A 15,000-nucleotide genomic window follows, 5' to 3' on the forward strand; every position below is an offset into this window, starting at 1 on the left:
GCCGGGGCATAGCACGCTGCTGGCCATGGCCGTGGCTTGGCAAGGTTGCCAAGGCCGGGGCATGGCGTGCTGCTGGCCAAGGCTTTGGCATGCCATGTTGCTGGCCAAGGCTGTGGCATGGCATGCTGCTGGCCAAGGCTGTGGCATGGCATGCTGCTGGCCAAGGCCGTGGCATGACATGCTGGCCAAGGCCGGGGCATGGCATGCTGCTGGCCAAGGTCGTGGCATGGCATGCTGCTGGCCAAGGCCGTGGCATGACATGCTTGCCAAGGCCAGGGCATGGCATGCTGCTGGCCAAGGCTTTGGCATGCCATGTTGCTGGCCAAGGCTGTGGCATGGCATGCTGCCCTAGGCCAACGTGCCACCGCCACCGCCGCGGGCCGCCACTCGACGCATCCCGTGCTTGGCTATGTAGTTTCGATGCCACAAGCCAATGCCACAAGCCAAGCGATGGCATGTGCCAAGCGCCCGCCTAGGCATAGGCGTGGCCTGTGGCCTGGCCATGCTGGCCAGCCTTAAGGGAGGTGCCCCCCCCTTATAATAGCCTGTTAAGCCCTTTTCAATCTGGCAGGAGGAAACATCAAGCATGTTCGAGGAGTCATAATGGGGTTTTTTTAAAAAGTAATGGTTTTTTGCCAAAACTTTCAACATGAAAGTTGTATGAAATAATTTAATACACCATAAAAAAAATTATAAAAAAATATTTGGCCACCGGAATATTTTATTTTAATTTATTTCAATTTTAATACTTAAAAAATAATAAAAATTACTAAAAATACTCAAAAAATTCTAGAAAAATTCCAACAATTATAAGATGAGGCACTAGTAATTATAGTAATTTTTTTAATTATTTTTTTATTTTTAATTTATTTTATTATAATTTTTATGAGTAAATAAATAATTAAAAAGCCCGACGAACGTGCAAAAACTCTTAGAGAAACCCAGCAAGCATCGGATAGCTCGAATGCAAATAACAAACGCAACAGGCAACTTCCGAGGGACATACTTTTCCCAACAAGCTTCCACTGGGGAAAGCACTAGCAACGTGTTCGCAAGTCAAAGGCAACCAAACCGGCTATTACCCGAGGGACAAGCATTTCGCAGGGCAACATATACGTAAGTCAAAGCCAAACCAAATGGCAATTACACGAGGGACAGGATTGCTTGCCAAGGGCGTGGCATGCGATGTTCTAGCCCAAGGCCAAGGCACGCCACGCTGCGGGACAAGGCCGTGGCAAGACATGCGGCTGGCCTTGGCCTTGGCATGGCATGCCGCCGGCTTTGGCTGGGCTGCGTTGGCCTTGCCATGGAATGTTGCTGGCTTCGGATGGGCTGCCTTGGCCTTGGCCTTGGCCGCGGCATGGCATGCTGCTGGCCTTGGCCTTGGCCTTGGCATGGCATGCTGCTGGCTTTGGCTGGGCTGCCTTGGCCGTGGCATGGCATGCTGCTGGCTTTGGCTGGGCTGCCTTGGCCGTGGCATGGCATGCTGCTGGCCTAGGCCTTGGCATGGCATGCTGCTGGCTTTGGCTGGGCTGCCTTGGCCGTGGCATGGCATGCTGCTGGCCTAGGCCTTGGCATGGCATGCTGCTGGCTTTGGCTGGCAGCCTTGGCCGTGGCATGGCATGCTGCTGGCCTTGGCCCTGGCATGGCATGCTGCTGGCTTTGGCTGGCCTGCCTTGGCCGTGGCATGGCATGCTGCTGGCCTTGGCCTTGGCATGGCATGCTGCTGGCTTTGGCTGGCCTGCCTTGGCCGTGGCATGGCATGCTGCTGGCCTAGGCCTTGGCATGGCATGCTGCTGGCTTTGGCTGGCCTGCCTTGGCCGTGGCATGGCATGCTGCTGGCCTAGGCATGGCATGGCATGCTGCTGGCTTTGGCTGGGCTGCCTTGGCCGTGGCATGGCATGCTGCTGGCCTTGGCCTTGATATGGCATGCTGCTGGCTTTGGCTGGGCTGCCTTGGCCGTGGCATGGCATGCTGCTGGCCTAGGCCTTGGCATGGCATGCTGCTGGCTTTGGCTGGGCTGCCTTGGCCTTGGCATGGCATGCTGCTGGCTTTGGCTGGCCTGCCTTGGCCGTGGCATGGCATGCTGCTGGCCTAGGCCATGGCATGGCATGCTGCTGGCTTTGGCTGGGCTGCCTTGGCCGTGGCATGGCATGCTGCTGCCCTTGGCCTTGATATGGCATGCTGCTGGCTTTGGCTGGGCTGCCTTGGCCGTGGCATGGCATGCTGCTGGCCTAGGCCTTGGCATGGCATGCTGCTGGCTTTGGCTGGCCTGCGTTGGCCGTGGCATGGCATGCTGCTGGCCTAGGCCTTCGCATGGCAGGCTGCTGGCTTTGGCTGGGCTGCCTTGGCCGTGGCATGGCACGCTGCTGGCCTTGGCCTTGGCATGGCATGCTGCTGGCTTTGGCTGGGCTGCCTTGGCCGTGGCATGGCATGCTGGTGGCCTAGGCCTTGGCATGGCATGCTGCTGGCTTTGGCTGGCCTGCCTTGGCCGTGGCATGGCATGCTGCTGGCCTAGGCCTTGGCATGGCATGCTGCTGGCTTTGGGTGGGCTGCCTTGGCCGTGGCATGGCATGCTGCTGGCCTTGGCCTTGGCATGGCATGCTGTTGGCTTTGGTTGGCCTGCCTTGGCCGTGGCATGGCATGCTGCTGGCCTAGGCCTTGGCATGGCATGCTGCTGGCTTTGGGTGGGCTGCCTTGGCCGTGGCATGGCATGCTGCTGGCCTTGGCCTTGGCATGGCATGCTGCTGGCTTTGGCTGGGCTGCCTTGGCCGTGGCATGGCATGCTGGTGGCCTAGGCCTTGGCATGGCATGCTGCTGGCTTTGGCTGGCCTGCCTTGGCCGTGGCATGGCATGCTGCTGGCCTAGGCCTTGGCATGGCATGCTGCTGGCTTTGGGTGGGCTGCCTTGGCCGTGGCATGGCATGCTGCTGGCCTTGGCCTTGGCATGGCATGCTGCTGGCTTTGGCTGGGCTGCCTTGGCCGTGGCATGGCATGCTGCTGGCCTAGGCCTTGGCATGGCATGCTGCTGGCTTTGGCTGGCCTGCCTTGGCCGTGGCATGGCATGCTGCTGGCCTAGGCCTTGGCATGGCATGCTGCTGGCTTTGGGTGGGCTGCCTTGGCCGTGGCATGGCATGCTGCTGGCCTTGGCCTTGGCATGGCATGCTGCTGGCTTTGGCTGGCCTGCCTTGGCCGTGGCATGGCATGCTGCTGGCCTAGGCCTTGGCATGGCATGCTGCTGGCTTTGGCTGGGCTGCCTTGGCCGTGGCATGGCATGCTGCTGGCCTTGGCCTTGGCATGGCATGCTGCTGGCTTTGGCTGGGCTGCCTTGGCCGTGGCATGGCATGCTGCTGGCCATGGCCTTGGCATGGCATGCTGCTGGCTTTGGCTTGCCTGCCTTGGCCGTGGCATGGCATGCTGCTGGCCTAGGCCTTGGCATGGCATGCTGCTGGCTTTGGCTGGGCTGCCTTGGCCGTGGCATGGCATGCTGCTGGCCTTGGCCTTGGCATGGCATGCTGCTGGCTTTGGCTGGCCTGCCTTGGCCGTGGCATGGCATGCTGCTGGCCTAGGCCTTGGCATGGCATGCTGCTGGCTTTGGCTGGGCTGCCTTGGCCGTGGCATGGCATGCTGCTGGACTTGGCCTTGGCATGGCATGCTGCTGGCTTTGGCTTGCCTGCCTTGGCCGTGGCATGGCATGCTGCTGGCCTAGGCCTTGGCATGGCATGCTGCTGGCTTTGGCTGGGCTGCCTTGGCCGTGGCATGGCATGCTGCTGGCCTTGGCCTTGGCTTGGCATGCTGCTGGCTTTGGCTGGGCTGCCTTGGCCGTGGCATGGCATGCTGCTGGCCTTGGCCTTGGCATGCCATGTTGTTGGCTTTGGCTGGCCTGCCTTGGCCGTGGCATGGCATGCTGCTGGCCTAGGCCTTGGCATGGCATGCTGCTGGCTTTGGCTGGGCTGCCTTGGCCGTGGCATGGCATGCTGCTGGCCTTGGCCTTGGCATGGCATGCTGCTGGCTTTGGCTGGGCTGCCTTGGCCGTGGCATGGCATGCTGCTGGCCTTGGCCTTGGCATGGCATGCTGCTGGCTTTGGCTGGGCTGCCTTGGCAGTGGCATGGCATGCTGCTGGCCTAGGCCTTGGCATGGCATGCTGCTGGCTTTGGCTGGGCTGCCTTGGCCGTGGCATGGCATGCTGCTGGCCTAGGCCTTGGCATGGCATGCGGCTGGCTTTGGCTGGGCTGCCTTGGCCGTGGCATGGCATGCTGCTGGCCTTGGCCTTGGCATGGCATGCTGCTGGCTTTGGCTGGGCTGCCTTGGCCGTGGCATGGCATGCTGCTGGCCTAGGCCTTGGCATGGCATGCTGCTGGCTTTGGCTTGCCTGCCTTGGCCGTGGCATGGCATGCTGCTGGCCTAGGCCTTGGCATGGCATGCTGCTGGCTTTGGCTGGGCTGCCTTGCCCGTGGCATGGCATGCTGCTGGCCTTGGCCTTGGCATGGCATGCTGCTGGCTTTGGCTTGCCTGCCTTGGCCGTGGCATGGCATGCTGCTGGCCTAGGCCTTGGCATGGCATGCTGCTGGCTTTGGGTGGGCTGCCTTGGCCGTGGCATGGCATGCTGCTGGCCTTGGCCTTGGCATGGCATGCTGCTGGCTTTGGCTGGGCTGCCTTGGCCGTGGCATGGCATGCTGGTGGCCTAGGCCTTGGCATGGCATGCTGCTGGCTTTGGCTGGCCTGCCTTGGCCGTGGCATGGCATGCTGCTGGCCTAGGCCTTGGCATGGCATGCTGCTGGCTTTGGGTGGGCTGCCTTGGCCGTGGCATGGCATGCTGCTGGCCTTGGCCTTGGCATGGCATGCTGCTGGCTTTGGCTGGGCTGCCTTGGCCGTGGCATGGCATGCTGCTGGCCTAGGCCTTGGCATGGCATGCTGCTGGCTTTGGCTGGCCTGCCTTGGCCGTGGCATGGCATGCTGCTGGCCTAGGCCTTGGCATGGCATGCTGCTGGCTTTGGGTGGGCTGCCTTGGCCGTGGCATGGCATGCTGCTGGCCTTGGCCTTGGCATGGCATGCTGCTGGCTTTGGCTGGCCTGCCTTGGCCGTGGCATGGCATGCTGCTGGCCTAGGCCTTGGCATGGCATGCTGCTGGCTTTGGCTGGGCTGCCTTGGCCGTGGCATGGCATGCTGCTGGCCTTGGCCTTGGCATGGCATGCTGCTGGCTTTGGCTGGGCTGCCTTGGCCGTGGCATGGCATGCTGCTGGCCATGGCCTTGGCATGGCATGCTGCTGGCTTTGGCTTGCCTGCCTTGGCCGTGGCATGGCATGCTGCTGGCCTAGGCCTTGGCATGGCATGCTGCTGGCTTTGGCTGGGCTGCCTTGGCCGTGGCATGGCATGCTGCAGGCCTTGGCCTTGGCATGGCATGCTGCTGGCTTTGGCTGGCCTGCCTTGGCCGTGGCATGGCATGCTGCTGGCCTAGGCCTTGGCATGGCATGCTGCTGGCTTTGGCTGGGCTGCCTTGGCCGTGGCATGGCATGCTGCTGGACTTGGCCTTGGCATGGCATGCTGCTGGCTTTGGCTTGCCTGCCTTGGCCGTGGCATGGCATGCTGCTGGCCTAGGCCTTGGCATGGCATGCTGCTGGCTTTGGCTGGGCTGCCTTGGCCGTGGCATGGCATGCTGCTGGCCTTGGCCTTGGCTTGGCATGCTGCTGGCTTTGGCTGGGCTGCCTTGGCCGTGGCATGGCATGCTGCTGGCCTTGGCCTTGGCATGCCATGTTGTTGGCTTTGGCTGGCCTGCCTTGGCCGTGGCATGGCATGCTGCTGGCCTAGGCCTTGGCATGGCATGCTGCTGGCTTTGGCTGGGCTGCCTTGGCCGTGGCATGGCATGCTGCTGGCCTTGGCCTTGGCATGGCATGCTGCTGGCTTTGGCTGGGCTGCCTTGGCCGTGGCATGGCATGCTGCTGGCCTTGGCCTTGGCATGGCATGCTGCTGGCTTTGGCTGGGCTGCCTTGGCAGTGGCATGGCATGCTGCTGGCCTAGGCCTTGGCATGGCATGCTGCTGGCTTTGGCTTGCCTGCCTTGGCCGTGGCATGGCATGCTGCTGGCCTAGGCCTTGGCATGGCATGCTGCTGGCTTTGGCTGGGCTGCCTTGGCCGTGGCATGGCATGCTGCTGGCCTTGGCCTTGGCATGGCATGCTGCTGGCTTTGGCTGGGCTGCCTTGGCCGTGGCATGGCATGCTGCTGGCCATGGCCTTGGCATGGCATGCTGCTGGCTTTGGCTTGCCTGCCTTGGCCGTGGCATGGCATGCTGCTGGCCTAGGCCTTGGCATGGCATGCTGCTGGCTTTGGCTGGGCTGCCTTGGCCGTGGCATGGCATGCTGCTGGCCACGGCCTTGGCATGGCATGCTGCTGGCTTTGGCTTGCCTGCCTTGGCCGTGGCATGGCATGCTGCTGGCCTAGGCCTTGGCATGGCATGCTGCTGGCTTTGGCTGGGCTGCCTTGGCCGTGGCATGGCATGCTGCTGGCCTTGGCCTTGGCTTGGCATGCTGCTGGCTTTGGCTGGGCTGCCTTGGCCGTGGCATGGCATGCTGCTGGCCTTGGCCTTGGCATGGCATGCTGCTGGCTTTGGCTGGCCTGCCTTGGCCGTGGCATGGCATGCTGCTGGCCTTGGCATGGCATGCTGCTGGCTTTGGCTGGGCTGCCTTCGCCGTGGCATGCCATGCTGCTGGCCTTGGCCTTGGGGCTGGGCTGCCTTCGCCGTGGCATGGCATGCTGTTGGCCTTGGCCTTGGCATGCCATGTTGTTGGCTTTGGCTGGCCTGCCTTGGCCGTGGCATGGCATGCTGCTGGCCTAGGCCTTGGCATGGCATGCTGCTGGCTTTGGCTGGCCTGCCTTGGCCGTGGCATGGCATGCTGCTGGCCTAGGCCTTGGCATGGCATGCTGCTGGCTTTGGCTGGGCTGCCTTGGCCGTGGCATGGCATGCTGCTGGCCTTGGCCTTGGCATGGCATGCTGCTGGCTTTGGCTGGGCTGCCTTGGCCGTGGCATGGCATGCTGCTGGCCTTGGCCTTGGCATGGCATGCTGCTGGCTTTGGCTGGGCTGCCTTGGCCGTGGCATGGCATGCTGCTGGCCTAGGCCTTGGCATGGCATGCTGCTGGCTTTGGCTTGCCTGCCTTGGCCGTGGCATGGCATGCTGCTGGCCTAGGCCTTGGCATGGCATGCTGCTGGCTTTGGCTGGGCTGCCTTGGCCGTGGCATGGCATGCTGCTGGCCTTGGCCTTGGCATGGCATGCTGCTGGCTTTGGCTGGGCTGCCTTGGCCGTGGCATGGCATGCTGCTGGCCTTGGCCTTGGCTTGGCATGCTGCTGGCTTTGGCTGGGCTGCCTTGGCCGTGGCATGGCATGCTGCTGGCCTTGGCCTTGGCATGGCATGCTGCTGGCTTTGGCTGGCCTGCCTTGGCCGTGGCATGGCATGCTGCTGGCCTTGGCATGGCATGCTGCTGGCTTTGGCTGGGCTGCCTTCGCCGTGGCATGCCATGCTGCTGGCCTTGGCCTTGGGGCTGGGCTGCCTTGGCTGCGGTTCTTATCACTAGACGTGCGTTGCGTGCGAAGGCGTGCAAAGGCGTGCGCGACCATGCGCGCAACACGCGCACCGTGGTCAAAAGACCACGCGCGCGGTATTCGCACAGGCCACGCTGCCCACGCCGCGGGCATGCCAGGCCGCCCAGGCCGTGCGCATGCCATGCCGTGCTGCCCAGGCCGGCTGCATGCCAGGCCGCCCAGGCCGTGCGCATGCCATGCCGTGCTGCCCACGCCGCGGGCATGCCAGGCCGGCTGCATGCCAGGCCGCCCAGGCCGTGCGCATGCCATGCCGTGCTGCCCACGCCGCGGGCATGCCAGGCCGGCTGCATGCCAGGCCGCCCAGGCCGTGCGCATGCCATGCCGTGCTGCCCATGCCGCGCGCATGCCAGGCCGCCCACGCCCGCGCGCATGCCACGCCATGCTGCCCAAGGCCGCGCCCAGGCCGCGCAAGGCCGCGCCCAGGCCGCCCAAGGCCGCGCCCAGGCCGCGCAAGGCCGCCCAAGGCCGGGGTCCAGGCCGCCCAAGGCCGCGGCCGAGCCGCCCCAGGCCGCAGCCCAGGCCGCGCCCAACATGGGGCGTACCTGCCACTGCCTTGCCCTGGGCAAGGGAGGTGCCCCCCCCTTATAATAGCCTGTTAAGCCCTTTTCAATCTGGCAGGAGGAAACATCAAGCATGTTCGAGGAGTCATAATGGGGTTTTTTTTAAAAGTAATGGTTTTTTGCCAAAACTTTCAACATGAAAGTTGTAGGAAATAATTTAATACACCATAAAAAAAATTAAAAAAAATATTTTTTTACAGAAAATATTTTATTTTAATTTATTTCGATATTAATACTTAAAAAATAATAAAAATTAATAAAAATAGTCAAAAAATTATGGAAAAATTCCCATAATTAAAGGATGATTCACTAGTAATTATAGAAATTATTAAATTATTTTTTTCATTTTTTTTATTTTATTTTGATTTTTTTATGCCAAATAAGGGCTTTAAAAATTCGAAAAGTTCCAGAAAAATTGCAAAAAAATAGGGAATGACATTTAAAATTGATTGTAGTGCATTTTTAATTGTGTTGCACGGTTTGGGTAAGATTATAAAAGAATCATGTTCAAAAAGATCGATCGAGGCGGTGGCACGCCATGGCCTTGGCCTTGGCCTTGGCCTTTGCCCGCGGCCTTGGCCTTTGCCTTGGCCTTGGCCATGCCTTGCACAGGGACTTGGCCTTGCCCACTGCCTTGGCCTTGGCTTTGGCCTTGGCCTTGGCATGGCATGGCATGCTCGCCGAGGCCGTGGCATGCCTTGCTGCTAGCCAAGGCCGTGGCGTGGCATGCTCGCCCAGCCCGTGGCATGCCGTGCTCGCCCAGCCCGTGGCACGCCATGTTGGCCCAAGGCATTGGCATGGCATGCCGGCCAAGGCATGCTGGCCAACGCTGCACAAGGCGGTGCCATGGCATGGCATGCTGACCAAGACCGTGCCATGGCATGCTGGGCGAGGCCGGGGCATGGCATGCTGGCCGAGGCCGTGGCTTGCCATACCGCCACGGCCGTGGCATGCCGGGCAACGGACCGGCATGGCCCAGCCCGTGGCACGCCATGTTGGCCCAAGGCATTGGCATGGCATGCCGGCCAAGGCATGCTGGCCAACGCTGCGGCACGGCGTGCTGGACAAGGCGGTGCCATGGCATGGCATGCTGACCAAGACAGTGCCATGGCATGCTGGCCGAGGCCGTGGCATGGCATGCTGGCCGAGGCCGTGGCTTGCCATGCCGCCACGGCCGTGGCATGCTGGGCAACGGACCGGCATGGCATGCTGGCCGTGGCGGTGGCACGACATGCTGGCCAAGGCAGTGGCATGGCATGTAGGCCAAGGCTAAGGCATGGCACGCTGTGGCATGGCACGCTGGCCAAGGCAGTCGCAAGGCATGCGGGCCGAGGCCGCGGCACGGCCCGCTGGGCAACGCGGTGGCATGGCATGCTGGGCAACGCCGTGGCAAGGCATGCGGGCCGAGGCCTTGGCATGGCATGCTGGCCGAGGCCGTGGCATGGCATGCGGGCCGAGGCCGTGGCATGGCATGGCATGCGGGCCGAGGCCGTGGCATGGCATGCGGGCCGAGGCCGTGGCGTGGCATGGCATGGCATGTTGGGCAACGCCGTGGCAAGACATGCGGGCCGAGGCCGTGGCATGGCATGTTGGGCAACGCCCTGGCAAGCCATGCGGGCCGAGGCCGTGGCGTGGCATGTTGGCCAAGGCTAAGGCATGGCACGCCGGGCAACGCGGTGCATTGGCATGCTGGGCAGCGCGGTGGCAAGGCATGGGGGCCGAGGCCGTGGCATGGCATGTTGGGCAACGCCGTGGCAAGACATGCGGGCCGAGGCCGTGGCATGGCATGCGGGCCGAGGCCGTGGCACGACATGTTGGCCAAGGCTAAGGCATGGCACGCCGGGCAACGCGGTGGCATGGCATGCTGGGCAACGCGGTGGCAAGGCATGCGGGCCGAGGCCGTGGCATGGCATGTTGGGCAACGCCGTAGAAGGGCATGCGGGCCGAGGCCGTGGCATGGCATGCGGGCCGAGGCCGTGGCATGGCATGTTGGGCGACGCCGTAGCAAGGCATGCGGGCCGAGGCCGTGGCATGTCATGCGGGCCGAGGCCGTGGCATGGCATGCGGGCCGAGGCCGTGGCATGGCATGTTGGCCGAGGCCGTGGCAAGGCATGCGGGCCGAGGCCGTGGCATGGCATGTTTGGCAACGCCGTGGCAAGACATGCGGGCCGTGGCATGGCATGGCATGCGGGCCGAGGCCGTGGCACGACATGTTGGCCAAGGCTAAGGCATGGCACGCCGGGCAACGCGGTGGCATGGCACGCCGGGCAACGCGGTGGCAAGGCATGCGGGCCGGGGCCGTGGCATGGCATGTTGGGCGACGCCGTAGCAAGGCATGCGGTCCGAGGCCGTGGCATGTCATGCGGGCCGAGGCCATGGCATGGCATGCGGGCCGAGGCCGTGGCATGGCATGTTGGGCGACGCCGTAGCAAGGCATGCGGGCCGAGGCCGTGGCATGTCATGCGAGCCGAGGCCGTGGCATGGCATGCGGGCCGAGGCCGTGGCATGGCAAGTTGGGCGACGTCGTGGCAAGGCATGCGGGCCGAGGCCGTGGCATGTCACGCGGGCCGAGGCCGTGGCATGGCATGCGGGCAGAGGCCGTGGCATGGCATGTTGGGCGACGCCGTCGCAAGGCATGCGGGCCGAGGCCGTGGCATGGCATGCGGGCCGAGGCCGTGGCATGGCATGTTGGGCGACGCCGTAGCAAGGCATGCGGGCCGAGGCCGTGGCATGTCATGGCATGTTGGGCGACGCCGTAGCAAGGCATGCGGGCCGAGGCCGTGGCATGGCATGTTTGGCAACGCCGTGGCAAGACATGAGGGCCGTGGCATGGCATGGCATGCGGGCCGAGGCCGTGGCACGGCATGTTGGCCAAGGCTAAGGCATGGCACGCCGGGCAACGCGGTGGCATGGCATGCGGGCCGGGGCCGTGGCATGGCATGTTGGCCAACGTCGTAGCAAGGCATGCGGGCCGAGGCCGAGGCCGTGGCACGGCATGCGGGCCGAGGCTGTGGCATGGCATGTTGGGCGACGCCGTAGCAAGGCATGCGGTCCGAGGCCGTGGCATGTCATGCGGGCCGAGGCCGTGGCATGGCATGCGGGCCGAGGCCGTGGCATGGCAAGTTGGGCGACGCCGTAGCAAGGCATGCGGGCCGAGGCCGTGCCGTGGCATGCGGGCCGAGGCCGTGGCATGGCATGCGGGCCGAGGCCGTGGCATGGCATGTTGGGCGACGCCGTAGCAAGGCATGCGGTCCGAGGCCGTGGCCTGTCATGCGGGCCGAGGCCGTGGCATGGCATGCGGGCCGAGGCCGTGGCATGGCATGCGGGCCGAGGCCGTGGCATGGCATGTTGGGCGACGCCGTAGCATGGCATGCGGGCCGAGGCCGTGGCATGTCATGCGCGCCGAGGCCGTGGCATGGCATGCGGGCCGAGGCCGTGGCATGGCAAGTTGGGCGACGTCGTGGCAAGGCATGCGGGCCGAGGCCGTGGCATGGCATGCGGGCCGAGGCCGTGGCAAGGCATGTTGGGCGACGCCGTAGCAAGGCATGCGGGCCGAGGCCGTGGCATGTCATGCGGGCCGAGGCCGTGGCATGGCATGCGGGCCGAGGCCGTGGCATGGCATGTTGGGCGACGCCGTAGCAAGGCATGCGGTCCGAGGCCGTGGCATGTCATGCGGGCCGAGGCCGTGGCATGGCATGCGGGCCGAGGCCGTGGCATGGCATGTTGGGCGACGCCGTAGCAAGGCATGCGGGCCGAGGCCGTGCCGTGGCATGCGGGCCGAGGCCGTGGCATGGCATGTTGGGCGACGCCGTAGCAAGGCATGCGGTCCGAGGCCGTGGCATGTCATGCGGGCCGAGGCCGTGGCATGGCATGCGGGCCGAGGCCGTGGCATGGCATGTTGGGCGACGCCGTAGCAAGGCATGCGGGCCGAGGCCGTGGCATGTCATGCGGGCCGAGGCCGTGGCATGGCATGCGGGCCGAGGCCGTGGCATGGCAAGTTGGGCGGCGTCGTGGCAAGGCATGCTGGCCGAGGCCGTGGCATGTCATGCGGGCCGAGGCCGTGGCATGGCATGCGGGCCGAGGCCGTGGCAAGGCATGTTGGGCGACGCCGTAGCAAGGCATGCGGGCCGAGGCCGTGGCATGGCATGCGGGCCGAGGCCGTGGCATGGCATGCGGGCCGAGGCCGTGGCATGGCATGTTGGACGACGCCGTAGCAAGGCATGCGGTCCGAGGCCGTGGCATGTCATGCGGGCCGAGGCCGTGGCATGGCATGCGGGCCGAGGCCGTGGCATGGCATGTTGGGCGACGCCGTAGCAAGGCATGCGGGCCGAGGCCGTGCCGTGGCATGCGGGCCGAGGCCGTGGCATGGCATGTTGGGCGACGCCGTAGCAAGGCATGCGGTCCGAGGCCGTGGCATGTCATGCGGGCCGAGGCCGTGGCATGGCATGCGGGCCGAGGCCGTGGCATGGCATGTTGGGCGACGCCGTAGCAAGGCATGCGGGCCGAGGCCGTGCCGTGGCATGCGGGCCGAGGCCGTGGCATGGCATGTTGGGCGACGCCGTAGCAAGGCATGCGGTCCGAGGCCGTGGCATGTCATGCGGGCCGAGGCCGTGGCATGGCATGCGGGCCGAGGCCGTGGCATGGCATGTTGGGCGACGCCGTAGCAAGGCATGCGGGCCGAGGCCGTGGCATGTCATGCGGGCCGAGGCCGTGGCATGGCATGCGGGCCGAGGCCGTGGCATGGCAAGTTGGGCGGCGTCGTGGCAAGGCATGCGGGCCGAGGCCGTGGCATGTCATGCGGGCCGAGGCCGTGGCATGGCATGCGGGCCGAGGCCGTGGCACGTCATGCGGGCCGAGGCCGTGGCATGGCATGTTTGGCAATGCCGTGGCAAGACATGCGGGCTGTTGCATGGCATGGCATGCGGGCCGAGGCCGTGGCTCGACATGTTGGCCAAGGCTAAGGCATGGCACGCCGGGCAACGCGGTGGCATGGCATGCTGGGCAACGCGGTGGCAAGGCATGCGGGCCGAGGCCGTGGCATGGCATGTTGGGCAACGCCGCAGCAAGGCATGCGGGCCGAGGCCGTGGCATGGCATGCGGGCCGAGGCCGTGGCATGGCATGCGGGCCGTGGCCGTGGCATGGCATGTTGGGCGACGCCGTCGCAAGGCATGCGGGCCGAGGCCGTGGCATGGCATGTTTGGCAACGCCGTGGCAAGACATGCGGGCCGTGGCATGGCATGGCATGCGGGCCGAGGCCGTGGCACGGCATGCGGGCCGAGGCCGTGGCATGGCATGTTGGGCGACGCCGTAGCAAGGCATGCGGGCCGAGGCCGTGGCCGTGGCATGGCATGCGGGCCGTGGCCGTGGCATGGCATGGCATGCGGGCCGAGGCCGTGGCATGGCATGTTGGGCAACGCCGTGGCAAGGCATGCGGGCCGAGGCCGTGGCATGGCATGATGGCCGAGGCCGTGGCATGTCATGCGGGCCGAGGCCGTGGCATGGCATGTTGGGCGACGCCGTAGCAAGGCATGCGGTCCGAGGCCGTGGCATGTCATGCGGGCCGAGGCCGTGGCATGGCTTGTTGGGCGACGCCGTAGCAAGGCATGCGGGCCGAGGCCGTGGCATGTCATGCTGGCCAAGGCCAAGGCATGGCATGGCATGGCATGCGGGCCGAGGCCGTGGCATGGCATGTTGGGCAACGCCGTGGCAAGGCATGCGGGCCGAGGCCGTGGCATGGCATGATGGCCGAGGCCGTGGCATGCCATGCTGGCCAAGGCTAAGGCATGGCATGCCGGGCAACGCGGTGGCATGGCATGCTGGGCAACGCCGTGGCAAGGCATGCGGGCCGAGGCCGTGGCATGGCATGTTGGGCAACGCCTTGGCAAGACATGCGGGCCGAGGCCGTGGCATGGCGTGGCATGTTGGGCAACGCCTTGGCAAGGCATGCGGGCCGAGGCCGTGGCATGGCATGCTAGCCGAGGCCGTGGCATGGCATGTTGGGCGACGCCGTGGCAAGGCATGCGGGCCGAGGCCGTGGCATGGCATGCGGGCCGAGGCCGTGGCACTGCATGTTGGGCGACGCCGTAGCAAGGCATGCGGGCCGAGGCCGAGGCCGTGGCATGGCATGTTGACCGAGGCCAAGGCATGGCATGCCGGGCAACGCGGTGGCATGGCATGCGCGGCCGAGGCCGTGGCAAGGCATGCGGGCCGAGGCCGTGGCATGGCATGTTGGGCGACGCCGTGGCAAGGCATGCGGGCCGAGGCCGTGGCATGGCATGCGGGCCGAGGCCGTGGCACTGCATGTTGGGCGACGCCGTAGCAAGGCATGCGGGCCGAGGCCGAGGCTGTGGCATGGCATGTTGACCGAGGCCAAGGCATGGCATGCCGGGCAACGCGGTGGCATGGCATGCGCGGCCGAGGCCGTGGCAAGGCATGCGGGCCGAGGCCGTGGCATGGCATGTTGGGCGACGCCGTGGCAAGGCATGCGGGCCGAGGCCGTGGCATGGCATGCGGGCCGAGGCCGTGGCACTGCATGTTGGGCGACGCCGTAGCAAGGCATGCGGGCCGAGGCCGAGGCCGTGGCATGGCATGTTGACCGAGGCCAAGGCATGGCATGCCGGGCAACGCGGTGGCATGGCATGCGCGGCCGAGGCCGTGGCAAGGCATGCGGGCCGAGGCCGTGGCATGGCATGTTGGGCGACGCCGTGGCAAGGCATGCGGGCCGAGGCCGTGGCATGGCATGCGGGCCGAGGCCGTGGCATTGCATGTTGGGCGACGCCGTAGCAAGGCCTGCGGGCCGAGGCCGTGGCATGGCATGTTGGGCGACGCCGTAGCAAGGCATGC

The sequence above is a fragment of the Camellia sinensis genome, unplaced genomic scaffold (genome assembly GCF_055761805.1).
Source record: "Camellia sinensis isolate YWXY unplaced genomic scaffold, ASM5576180v1 Unanchor134, whole genome shotgun sequence".
NCBI classification, from domain to species: Eukaryota; Viridiplantae; Streptophyta; class Magnoliopsida; order Ericales; family Theaceae; genus Camellia; species Camellia sinensis.